This window comes from Panthera uncia, unplaced genomic scaffold (assembly GCF_023721935.1).
Source record: "Panthera uncia isolate 11264 unplaced genomic scaffold, Puncia_PCG_1.0 HiC_scaffold_1306, whole genome shotgun sequence".
Lineage (NCBI taxonomy): Eukaryota > Metazoa > Chordata > Mammalia > Carnivora > Felidae > Panthera > Panthera uncia.
In genome coordinates, this window is record NW_026057927.1 from 140,276 (window position 1) to 153,047 (window position 12,772).

Consider the following 12,772-nt stretch of genomic DNA (forward strand, 5'->3'; position numbering starts at 1 on the left):
ATTCTGCAGAGCACTGGAGGGTGAGCCGTGGGACTCACGGCTTTGCTGTTACTGTGAGAACTTGGCCAGGTCCTCCCCACTTTGGGCCTCTGTTTCCCCATCTGCAGAATGGGGAGACTGGACCCGATGCTTGCCAGACCCTCCCCGCTCTCGCTTTCTATGAATCTACCTCAAATTCCACAACCCACAGCTAAGTTAAAAACAAACAAACCAACCCTTTGACTTCTCAGGCAACCCACCCCTTTAATAAGAATCGCTTGAGAAAATCAAGTCCGATGACAAAATTTCTGTTCCTGGGATGCAAATGGCATTGACCGACAGTTTAGAGCCATGCTGGAATTCAGTAAATAGCAAAGGGCTCGACTGGGGTGGGGCTCACTGATTTGGTTTTTTAAATGTCAAAACCAAGCATGATTTAGATTTTGCAGAAATCAAGTCCTAAGCGTTCCGGGCTGTCGTTGCCAATCCTGCAACAATCGCAGACTCAACATTGCCCGTCTGCATGACCTGCCCCCTCCGCTCCCTGGCAGGACGTTCTCTGTGGATTCAGCCCCATCACACGAGCTGAGAACTTCCTGCCCGGGGAGGTCCTGAGGGGAGTCCCGCGGCGCAGGATGGCTGCGAGGGGAGGCTGGGAAGGTGCCAGGAGAAACGCATCTACAATTTAATATCTGCTGCGCTGCCTTTTAAAGGACAGGCTCTGCGGGATACGGTTCTTGACGAAACCGTGTTTGCGTTTTCCTGCGAGCAGCCCTTTATCCCTTCAGGAATCTGGCTTTATTTTCATCAGCGAGACTATTTCTGTCTGCATGCTGAGGCAGAGCTATCACCTAGCTCCCAAGAAGGAAGGAGTTTTGTCCCGCTCTCTGAGGATGTCAGCCCCCTCTGGCTGCGTCTCTTGTACCTTTCCGGGGCCCTGCCTCCATCTCTGGTTTCATCGACCCTGCCCCCATCCTCCGCTCCTCTCCAAAGTCTTCCGCCTTATCCCCAAGCCCCATGCTTTCAGAAGGACTGCCTCGGTTGGGGGCAGGTCAGCAGAACTCCTCAAGAAAAGTGCAAGGCAGGGTCAAAAGCAAGCCCCCTTCACACGGCTGAGGACAGGATTCTGAGGGGGTGTGAAAACCATGTCAAAGGAATATACGAGTTAAAAAAAAAAAAAAAAAACACCTGGGTCCAGGACAGGAGATGTGGGCTGAGGCCAAGCTGGAGGCCATTTTTTGGCCTCCCTTTGCTTTTCTTTCCCAAGGGGTTGCAGGTTGAGAAGCACTCTGGGTCCCTTCGGGTCTGGCAGGCTCTGATGATCTGCCCCCTTCCTTAGGGACAAGATTGAGGCCTAGAAGGCAGCCATCCAGCCTTCTGTTGGCAAATACTCCCCCGGTCCCACTCAGCACGTGAGCCAGGTCAGCACCAAGCCCAGGGTGCAAGACTGAATGAGACTAGACCCTGACCTCAGGCAGCTCCAGGCCAGGCCAGACACAGGCACAGGGCAGGACACACAATGGCCGGGGTGTGTGGGTAAGACGGCACAGGACAAGGAACAGGGGTCTTCACAGGGAAAGGGCAGCACACTGTACCAGAAAGAATGAGTACAGTCCTGCCGGGTGGAGAGGCCCCTGTCTGAGGTGGGGGGGGGGGGGGGCGGGGTATGAAGGAGCTGGGGGGGGGCAGGGGACTCCGTCCTGGGGGCCCTGCTGTCTCCTCCACGCCCTCTCCCCAACAGGGGCAGCATAAACTGAGCTCTGCACACTGGGAGCACTCCACAGAGTCCTTGGCGTCCCAGTCCTAGAGCCCCAGCGTCTGGGAGATGAGCCTGAGAGATGTCCTGGCCTAGCAGGACCCCAGGAACTTACTGCATCTAAGTCACCTGAGCTGCGGGTACCGAAATGGCAGCGAGGGTGAGGAGTGGGTCTCTAGCCCTTGAGGCATTTGATGAATACCTTAACCTGCACCTGCTGAGTGCAGCCTGGGGAATTTGTATGAACACAAGCACATCCCCAGCCTCCATAAGTGACTCTTGTAATAGAGTTTGAGAGTCTTCAACCTGGTCTATTCTTCCTCTATATATTAGATCTCCCCAGAAGCAGGACTGGATGACACTGGAACATCCGGGGAACCTCGGGCAACAGGGAACCCCCTACTTCACAGCCAGGCAGCCTGCCCCGTGCTGGACGCCTCCAGCGCCAAGGGCTTGCTTGCAGAGAGCGGGGGCTCTGCTCCCCGCTAACTTCAGCCATCTCTCCTGCGTCTCCCCACCTACGTCACAGACAGCCAGCAACATCTCTCAAAGAGCCATGTGGCTCTGGAGGCGAAGACTCCTGCGTGTCCTCCGGTCCGAACATGCCGTCTCCAACGGCCAGTCCCCGACTCTTCCCAGATGTCTCCCAGGCTATGCCCTGGTAGGTCCCTGGCGGTGTGAGGCCCCAGCTCCGAGCTCCCCAAGGGTGGGGTCTGACCAGGCCAGAGAGGGAAAAAGCCTACATGTCACAGCCTGGACTATAAGATCCTCGCATCTAGCTGGAGGAGCTGACGCTCCCGGTGGCTGAGTGACTCACATCATGACTTAAACAATATTAGTCTCTCGACGCAGCAACCATGAATCAAGAAGCCCGGCAAAAAAGCAGAAGTTAAATTTAACCGATTTTGGCACCAGGCTGAATTTTCACCCCTCTGTCGTGCGAATCCCTATTTTTGTAGCACCAGGAAACAGAAACAACTGATTACACATTCCAGGCTGTCTCTGTCCAGCGAGCATTGTTCCCCCAAAGGGCAGTCAGTGCTCCTTTTCAATTACACAAATTACATGCATTTTCCCATTTGTGAAAGTCTGTTTCGGAGCCCAGTTTTGAATAAGTTAAGGGATTCGCTGAACCCCTTGAGTGAATGTAGGCCCACTCCTCCAGCCCCTCCACCTCTCTGCAAGCAAGCTCAGCCTCTCAGAAGTGACGAGGGGGTTGGGAGGCTCCCAGAGTGTGGGTTCCCTGAAAATGGGGCAGAGGGGAGGTGGAAACCCCAACGCTACTCTTTATCAAGAGCCTCATCTTTGTTGCTTCAGTCCCCTTGGCTGGCTCCACAGGCTGGGAGAAGTCTCCTCTCCTGGGCTCATCCTGTGATTCTGCCTCCGAGGTCCCCAGAGCTCTCCAAACTGCCAGGCACCGTCCAGTCCCCAGCCCCCGGGCTAGCCCCCGTCAGGGTGCAGCTGGAGCCCCTGACCTGGCGCAGTATCTGACGGCAGAAACCCAGGGCAATGGTGGACCGTTCGTGTCTGCAACGATGCACAGTGATCCTGTTTAGGCAGAGACTGAGGACCTGCATTCCCTCCCACATCCTCCACCTCCCCCACAGTCAAGTCCACAGGGCGAGAAAACTGCTGCCGTGGGAGGCTTCAGACTCTGCAGCCTGTGCCCCGCATTGAGTTCAGGTCAGCACTCAGCGACGACCCAGCTGGTGCCCGGCCCTGCAGCAGGCCCTGGGAACCGGGAGATGAAGGAAATGGGGGCCCCTGCCCCCCCCCCAAGAAGCTCCTATTCTAGTAGGGAACACCTGGATATAGAATAAACCGTTTCCCACAAGATGTAATTCATTTAATGACAAAATACCGTGTGCAATAGAAGTGACGAAGAACATTGTTTCCCAATATTCTTGTCACTACGACTCTGCAAGGAAGCCTCGTACATGTTTTCCTAATCCTGTACCACTCATGAAATGTTAATACCACAATATACTATACACCTATTTATGTCTATATATATATCTGTGCTTTATACATAGAATGAGTAAGATACTTTGTCCCCTCTGCATAAGAACCACTTTGCACCAGCCTGGGGGAGACAGCCTTCATAGAGAAGCCTTTATTTAGGAAGGAGCAATTCATTTACTTTTGGGGCTAGGGATGGGAGCCACAGAAGGCAAGGAACCAAGGAGGGCATCATAGAGGAAGAGGTACTTATCCAGGGTTTTGAAGGATGAGCAGGAGCTCTTCAAAACACAGAAGGGACTCAGCATTAAGCCTCCTTTTCTGGGCAACTTGAGCTCCCGCCTTCTTCAGAGAATTACTCCTTCCTGCAGCAGTCAGCTTCCAAGATGGACCCCGGTGACCTTTGCCTCCCGCTACAGCTTGCCTAGTCCTCTCCCTCACTAAATAAGAGCTAATTTGTGTGAGCAGTGGAATAGGCATAAATGACAGTGTGTACCTTCCGAAGCGAGGTCCTGAAAGACTTTGCCAACCTCTGCCTTGGTCTCTAGATGAGTCGCTTTGGGGGAAGCCAGTTGTCATGCCATGGAGGCACTCTAGATCTCTATGGAGAGACCTGCATGGAGAGACACCAACTTGCCAGCCATGTGAGGGAGCCAGTTTGGGAGCTGATCCTCCAGCCCCAGTCAAGCCTTCAGATGATGCTAGACCCCAGTCTCCAAATCTTCCAGGCAGACCCCAAACATCATGACGCAGACACAAGCCATTCTCTGGGTCTGAATTACTGACCCAACAGAAATAATGAAATAATAATTATTGTTGTTTTAAGCCACTGAATTTGGAGGCGATTTGTTATGCAGAAATAACTAGTACAATCTCCATTTCATAACCCAGTCTCCTGTCCTGTCAACTTCTCTAAGCTGGAGGCCTGTCGTGCTCATGCGGGGGCCAGGGAGCTCTGGCTGGCAAGCTAGAAGTTCCCAATGTCCTGCTTGCTTCTACAGCTCCTCAGAGAATTCTGAGGGCAAATGGATCCAAGTGAGGTGGTGAAAAGGCCCGGAAGCTCCCTGGATTCCTCTCTGGATGGGGCTTCTCCAGAGAGCTTGGCCTGCCATGTTTGAACAAAGTGTCCGTCTGCAGGTTCTTCCATCCCTCCATCTCTGCCTTCCTCCCTCCATGCTTCTGTTCATTCAACAGACATATAATGAGGTCTGTGAAGTGTTAAGCACCAGGAAAAACAGGAGTAACCCAGGCCCAGTTTCTCTCCTTAAGGAGCTCAAAGCCAAGCTAAACATGCCCTCACTTCTGCCAAGCCCTCAGAGAGGGACAGGCAGAGGTGCAGGAGGGGGTGGGCCATGTATGTGCTCAGCTAGAAGTAAACACAGGGAAGTGAGAAAAAGAATTTCTAGAGGGGAGACTTTAGAGAGTGCAGTAAGGAAAGGCTTCTTGGAAGAGGCAGCATTCAAGCCGGATGTCTAAGAATGGGCCGTTTCAGGGGGTGGGAACAGTGTTGCAAGAAAGACCCAGGATGCTGAGAAGCTGGGGTAGTCAACTCGGGGAGCAGCAGGAGGTAGGGCAGGGGTAAGGATAAAACAAGAAACACTTAGTGCTAAGGATGTGCCAGCCACAGTTCTGATCACAATGTGATCATTTACCCCACAGAGCAGTCCTATGAGACCGGCCTTCTCCCTCCCCTGCTTTTCTATACGAGGAGCTGAGGCTCAGAGAGGCAGTGCCTGGCCCTGCCGAGTAGGGAGTACAGCGTGCTCCTCAATCTGCAGGAAAGGAAGCTGAAGCAAGAGAAGGTGACCCACCCAAGGTCTCACTGTTTGCAGGCACCACAGGGCCTGAAGCCAGGTGAGTGGTGCTGGGTCCCAGGCACGTGGTTGGGTTTGCACCATAGCATGCCAAGCTGCTTCTCTGACCTCATCTCCTGCTGCATCCACCCACATTCAACGTGGCCGGCTCAGGCCACAGCGAATGACTCAGTGCTCCCCAGGCCCACACACTCCCCCACCTCTTGCTTCTGAGTGCCCCGTTTCCTCTGCCGGCAATGCTCTCCTTCACGGCTCCAGCTGTCCAGCGTCCTCTCTTCCTTCACGGCCAGCTCCACATCCCTCTTCTGGGAAGCCTTTCTTGCCCCTGGGCTGAGTGGGTAGCCTTCCTTGGGACCTCGCTCCTTCCTCATCATACCTCAGCCTCAGACAGCTCCTGCCTCCCTTTGGGCCGTGAGGTCAGGGCTCTACCCCCAGCATCCCATGCAAGCAGGGCCAGACTCACTGAGCTCCTCAGTCAGCAGGAGTGCGGTGAAACCAGATCCTGCTGTGGTCAGGCTCCACTGGCTTTCTCATTCCCATCCTGGCTCCCCACTCACCATGCTCCTGCCCCACTGCCCCTTCTCTGTTCCCTGAACATGACAAGTTCTTTCTCAGCACAGGCTACCTGCATTTCCTATTCCATCCACCCAACCAGCTCCTTCTCACCCTTCAGGTCTCAGCCCAAAGGTCACCTCCGTCAAGAGGCCCTCCCTAACTGCCTTGGGGCCGTCACCACTAGTCCCATCACCCTGCTTATTTCTATCCTGGCTGTTTCCTACTGTAGTCTTTGCTTAAGGGCCAGACTGCCTGAGTGTAAATCCTGACTCTGTTACCTATGAGCTGACAGTCCCTGAGCAAGTTACTAGACCTCTGTGTGCCCAGGTTTTCTTCTTTATAAAATGAGGATAATAGTGACTATGGCACAGAGAACTTTTAAGGATTGAATTAACGCAAACAAGTGCTCAGAAGAGTGTCTGGTATGTTGTAAGCCTAGTATACATATTACACAAGTGTTAGCTCTTATTATTATTACTTGTTTACCTGCTTACTGCCTATCTGCCTCCCTCCTAGAATGTAAGCTCTGAAAGGGAAGGTGCCCTACCTGTCCTGTTAGCACTATATCCCCCAGTGTCTACCAAAATTCCAGGCACATAGTAAGTTGCCTGTTATATTTGTTGGATGGATGGTAGGGTGGATGATGGAAGAATGGATGGATGGATGGATGGATGGAAGGAAGGGTGGATGGAAGGAAGGAAGGAAGGGTGAATGGATGGAAGGAAGGAAGGAAGGAAGGAAGGAAGGAAGGAAGGAAGAAAGGAAGGAAGGATGATGGATGGATAATGGATGGATGGAAAGAAGGATGGATGGATGGATGATGGATGGAAGGGTGGATGGAAGGAAGGATGATGGATGGAAGGGTGGATGGAAGGAAGGATGATGGATGGACGGATGGATGGATGGATGGATGATGAATGGATGGGTGAATGGATGGATGGATGGATGAAACAAAGAAGTAAACCACATGCGTGGGCCCCCACTCGTTCTCACTGGTCACATCTTTCCATGCTCTTCTCTTTCCTAGTCCAAAGAACAGCTGGCACTGGTGAGTTTGTCTATATCAGACCTTACACTCACTGGCTGGATGGTGTATAACATTTGCCAGTGTAAAGAGTGAATACTGGTCAGGAGCCCCAGGAAAGGCTTATGTGAGGGAAAGGGCAGTCTTGGTGGACAAGAGAATTTCAGTGGGGGAGGGAGGCTTGGCAGCAAGGAGATAAAAGTCCATCTGATCAGGGAACAGTGAGAGCAGGGCTCAGAGGTCTGAAGGTGCAAGATGTCTCTGGGGAAAGGTGGGTTGTCGGGAGGGGCTGAGGCATGGGGTGAGCGGCAGGGACAAGAGATGACGCTAGGCGGGCAATTGGCTGGATGTCGATGGCACTGACAGTCAGGCTAGGGAGTCACTAAAAGATTCCAAACACACAGTGGAGTTGGGGCCACCCCACAGAGACCCACTGCATCGGCCGTGCCAGAAAGGCCAGAGGGTTGGGCCAGGAGTGGGGGTAGCAGGAAGCTGTGTGATCATCCAGGAAAGAGTTGGGGAGGCATGAACGGGGCAACTTAGAAACCATGTTGCACAAGGAACCATTCCTGCAAAAGACTGATGCCGAAGACAGTCCCCTAACCAAAAGTGACCCAAACCTTACCTGCACCAGATTCCAGCCTTGGAGAGATTCTGCAATGATGGATGTAACGGACGGACAGACTCCTCCAAACACCATCAAGTGATTCGGCCCGTATTTTATTGCATCGTAGAAGGCTTTCAACCCTTTCGCATTATCACACTGGGGAGCAACAGACAGAAAGAGAAGCCTGAATTAGAAACAGCTTTCCCCAGGGACAGGGGCCCGACAGCAGATTCACACAAACAAATTTCCTCACGGGAAACCTTCTAGGTTTCAGCTCCCCCATCGGGCGGCCTCTCCTTCAGCCAGCCCCGAACCCACGCTGTAAGCTCGGTGGGTGTGATGATGGCCCCCCCACATCCAGGCTCTCCTCCGCCCAAGCACCCCCCTGATCCAACTCCAGGACCTCTGGCTCCTCCATTATCTCCATGCAGAACGCACGGAGGAAAGAGCCCCCAGATGCCTCACTCTGGAGTCTCCCTCTTCCTGGGTCATTTATATTTTAAAAGAAGACAAATCCACACCCATTATCAAAAAAGCACAAAACAGTAAGTGTCGGTGAGGATGTGGAGAAGTTGCAACCATGGCTCATTGCTTGTGGGAACGCACAATGGTGTATCTGCGAGAGAAAACAGTACTGCAGTTCCCCCAAAAGTGAAGCAGGATTACTATATGATCCAGCATTCCACTTCTGGGGAGACAGCCAAATGAACTGACAGCCAGGACTCGAAGAGATATTTGCCCATCCATGTTCACAGCAGTATTATTCACAATAGCCAAAAAAGGTGAAAACAACCTACCTATCCATCAAGAGACGAAGGGATAAACAAAACGCGATCTATACACACACAACGGAATGTTTTTCAGCCTTAAGAAGAAAGGAAATTCTGACACATGCCACAGCACGGATGAACCTTGATGACATCATGCTAAATGAAAAAACTCCAGATGCAAAAAGACAGATATCGTGGGACTGCACTTAGATGAGGTCTCTAGAGGAGTCAAATTCGTGGAGACAGAAAGCAGAATGGTGGCTTCCAGGGGCTGGGGGAGAAGGGAAGAGGGGGGGCGCTCATGTTTAAGAGGACAGAGTCTCAGTTTGGGATGATGGAAACATTCTGGAGACGGACGGTGGTGATGGTTTCACGACAATTGAAAGTACTTAATCACTGAACTGTACACTTAAAAATGGTTAAAATGGTAAATTTTATGCTATGCATATTTTATCACAATAAAAAAAGAAGGAAGAAGGGGAGGAGGAAGAAGGGGAAAAAGAAAGGGAAGAGGAGGAGGAGGAGGATCTGAAGAGGAGAATTCGCTCGGCAAACCCTTGCCAAGCACTGCTATGTCCAGTCCAGGGCTGGATGCTTAGGTCACACAAAAGCTGGACACAGCTCCTGCCAAGGAGCTCCCACACCAGAGACGAAAACTGGCCACTAAAACAGATCCCAGGGATCCAGCGTGGAAACGAACAAGGACAAATGTCCTCAAATGTCAGGAGTAGGTGAGGACTCACTTCCACCTCTACCTCTGTCATTTGTCTCTTCCCTGCACAGAGGCACTGGCCCCTAGCCGGGCTCCTTGCTTCCCCCGGGGCCCGGCTAAGCCTGCTCACCACCCAGCCGTCTGAGGCTTCTTTGTAAAACATAAACCAGTCCTTCTGACTGTCCTGCTTTCCGTGCACTTAAAACCCAACCTCTTAGCAGAATGTAATTCTCAAAAGGTTAAAAACATCATTCTTACGAAAATTGATAGTGGGTATATGTCAACCTTTTATTTAACTCATTAATAAGGGGATCTGCAGCGTGGCAAAGTGGACTCAAGAGAAAATTTGAGAGACAGGGATTTTTATGGCGAATGGAAAAATAAGAAATAAGGTAAGATTGCCAAATTAGATACAAAACCAGTTAATGTCCTACAGGACAATAAAATGATAACCGTTGTGGACAGAAAAGAAAATCACCGAAGACTAGCACATCTTGTCGGTTTCAGAGAATTGTAAGGGTCTGGGTCTTAAGTTCCACCAGTCAGATGGCTCTTAGACAGGGCTGCTAGAAAACGCTCTAAGTGTTAGGCTAACTGGTTATATAACAGCTACTTTGTCTTATTTACAAGTTTGGGGCCAGGGTGTGAACCCCCCCATCATAATGGACACAAGAAGCCACTAGGTTCAGCCTTGCCTCCCACTCTGACCTGATTTTCCTCCATCTCTCTCCCTTGCTCATCAAGTACAGCTCATCAGCCTCCTTTCTGTTCCCTGAAACGGAGAGCAATTTCCTTCCTGCCTCTGGGCCTTTGCACTTGCTGTTTTCTCTGCCAGGAACAATATTCACTCGTTTCTTGGCATGGTTCACTCCTTCTCATCATCTAGGACTTGGTATAGCTGTTACCTCCTCATCGCTGTCCCCCATCCAAAATGTCCCCCACCTCCAGTCACTCCCTAACATGCCACCTTATTTATTGCCCTAAGGCAGTTCCTAACATTATCTGAAATCATCCTGTTTTTTGATGCCTGTATATTGACTGACCTCCCAACTAGAAGGTAAGCCTCCGAAAGCAAGGATTTTTGTCACTGTTTTCACAGCTATCTCCCCAGAGCTCAGTAAGGGACAGCAAGAATCTGTTGCATGCCTGAAGGAGCCCTCTGACATCCTCCCTGTATCTGCTCTCTCTCCTCTCCTTCTATGCCCACGTCCCTCCTCTTACTTTTGTCTTCCTCTCCATTCTGGGTCCTCCTCTTCCTTTCTGCTCCCTCTCCCTTCCCCTAAAGTGATCATAATGTGGGACCAGAGTGGCTCAGTATTTACTGCTCTCTTTTCATTTGAGAGACTCTGACCCACAGCGGGTGCTGACAGGGCTGGAAACCCGAGTGTGAGCGGTGGCTGGCCTCAGAGAGCCCACTGTCCAGCAGAGGCGGTGAGACAGCAGGGGGAGGCCATGTCACATGGGGCACAGTGGCTGTGCAGGGGAGGGGTAGGGCCCAGCAGGCCCTAAGCACCCGGGGGAGGGCAGGGTGTGGGGACGGGTGGTGGGGGAAAGGCAAAAGGCCCTGGGCAAGGCTGAGAATTGCAGCTTGCAGAGATCTGGGAAATAATTCCATTTTTTAATTTAAATTTAATTTAAAAATGGACTGCATTAAATTTTTTTTTTTTTTTTTTTTTTTTTTTTTTTTTTTTTGCTAAGAAAGAAAGAGAGAAGGAGAAAATGAAAGATGGGAAGGAAGGAGAGAGGGAAAGAAGAAAGATTAAGTTCTTATTGCTTCTTGGGGCCCTCTATTAATTGTCCTTGTTCCTTGATTGAAAGCAACACTTCCCACCCTGCACGGAACACAGCCGATATAACAGAGCAGTTCATGTTTTAATTGTTTCTACCATGATTTACTGAATCATTTCCCATTTTAATACATTCTTGTAATGATTTTAGCTTGTTTCCTAATCTGTAGCTGGTGACAATGATAATACAGTGCCACAAGATTTATAATCAAAGTTGCATTAAAACAATATGAGCAACAATGAACTTATTAATACTTGTTCGCTCTGCAAACATTTCCCTGGTACCCTGTCTGTGCAAGACTCTGTAATAATGATGATGTCCTGACTTCTCACAAATACACACCCTGAATGTCGACTCAAGAGCAGGAGAATATTTGACAACCAGTATTTTAACTGGAAGAATCTTCTAATGTTTACAAATGTTTATCCTACTCCATTCTCACCAGGCTGGGTGTGAAAGGTGGAATTTTGGCCCCCGCGATCCGTGCCCCTTGATCTTACGCTCACGAATATGTTATGTTACATGAAAAAGGACTTTGCAGATATAACTAAGGTTTCTTATCAGCTGACTTTGAAGAATTATCCAGGTGGTCAATGTAATCACACGAGTCCCAAAAAGCAGAGGTCTCATTTGCTGGTAGCAGGAGTGAAATCAGAGACTCCAAGCATGGGATAAATTCAGTGTGCCTGTTGGCTTGGAGGTGAACGGGGCCACATGTTAAGAAAATGGGGGCCTCAGTCCTGCAATCCAAAGGAACTGGATCTTCCCCAGTCGAGCCTCCAGTTAAGAACCCTGCCCAGGAGACACCTTGATTTTGACCTTGTGAAGCCTTGAGCAGAGGACCCAACTGAATCATGCAGTACCTGGACTTCTGGCCCGTGGACTGTGTGAGCCAATGCATGGCTGTGGAGTAAACCACTAAATCTGTGGTCATCTGTTATAGCAGCAATGGAAAACTAACATGGTGAAGTAGAATGAGAAAAGCAAGAATAATATAGTGAGGTTTTCTTTAAAGTTAAATGTATTTCATTTCAAAAGCTATCCTTAATTTGTAGACAAGATGCTTCAGACTCTGTATGGCGTTGAAATGTTTTTCTGTTGTAAAATTATAGATAGTAGAATGGTTTTTTTTAAAATGAATTTCTGTTTTCTTTAATGTCTATTTATTTTTGAGAGAGAGAGGGAGAGGACATGAGTGGAGGAGGGTCAGAGAGAGAGAGAGAGAGACAGAGGATCTGAAGCAGGTTCTGTGCTGACAGCACAGAGTCCGATGAGGGGTTCAAACTCACGTAGGACGAGATCATGACCTGAGCCGAAGTCGGGTGTTTAACCAAATGAGCCACCCAGGTGTCCCGAATGGTTTTGTTTTTAATATCCTAACATGACAAAATAAAGGGTTTATTATTTTTTTTATTGTTTATTTATTTTTGAGAGAGAGACAGAGTGCGAGCAGGAAAGGGGCAGAGAAGGGGGGGTGACACAGAATCCGAAGCAGGTTCCAGGCTCTTAGCTGTCAGCAAAGAGCCTGACACGGGGCTTGAACTCATGAACCGTGAAATCATGACCCAAGCCAAAGTCAGACGCTTAACTGACTGAGCCACCCAGGTGCCCCAAAGTGGTTTTTTTTTTTTTAATAGAAGTTTCTCTTCCACGTCCCCCTCCCCACTCTGCTTCTTTAGCTTTTACTGGTGTGTGAAATCCAAACACCATGGGCATCGCTAATCTAGCTAGCCCTGTACCTTCATCTTCAGATGCAGACCCCAAGGACTAGAGGAGGGAAGGGGTTTGTCACTGCCCTGTCAGGATTA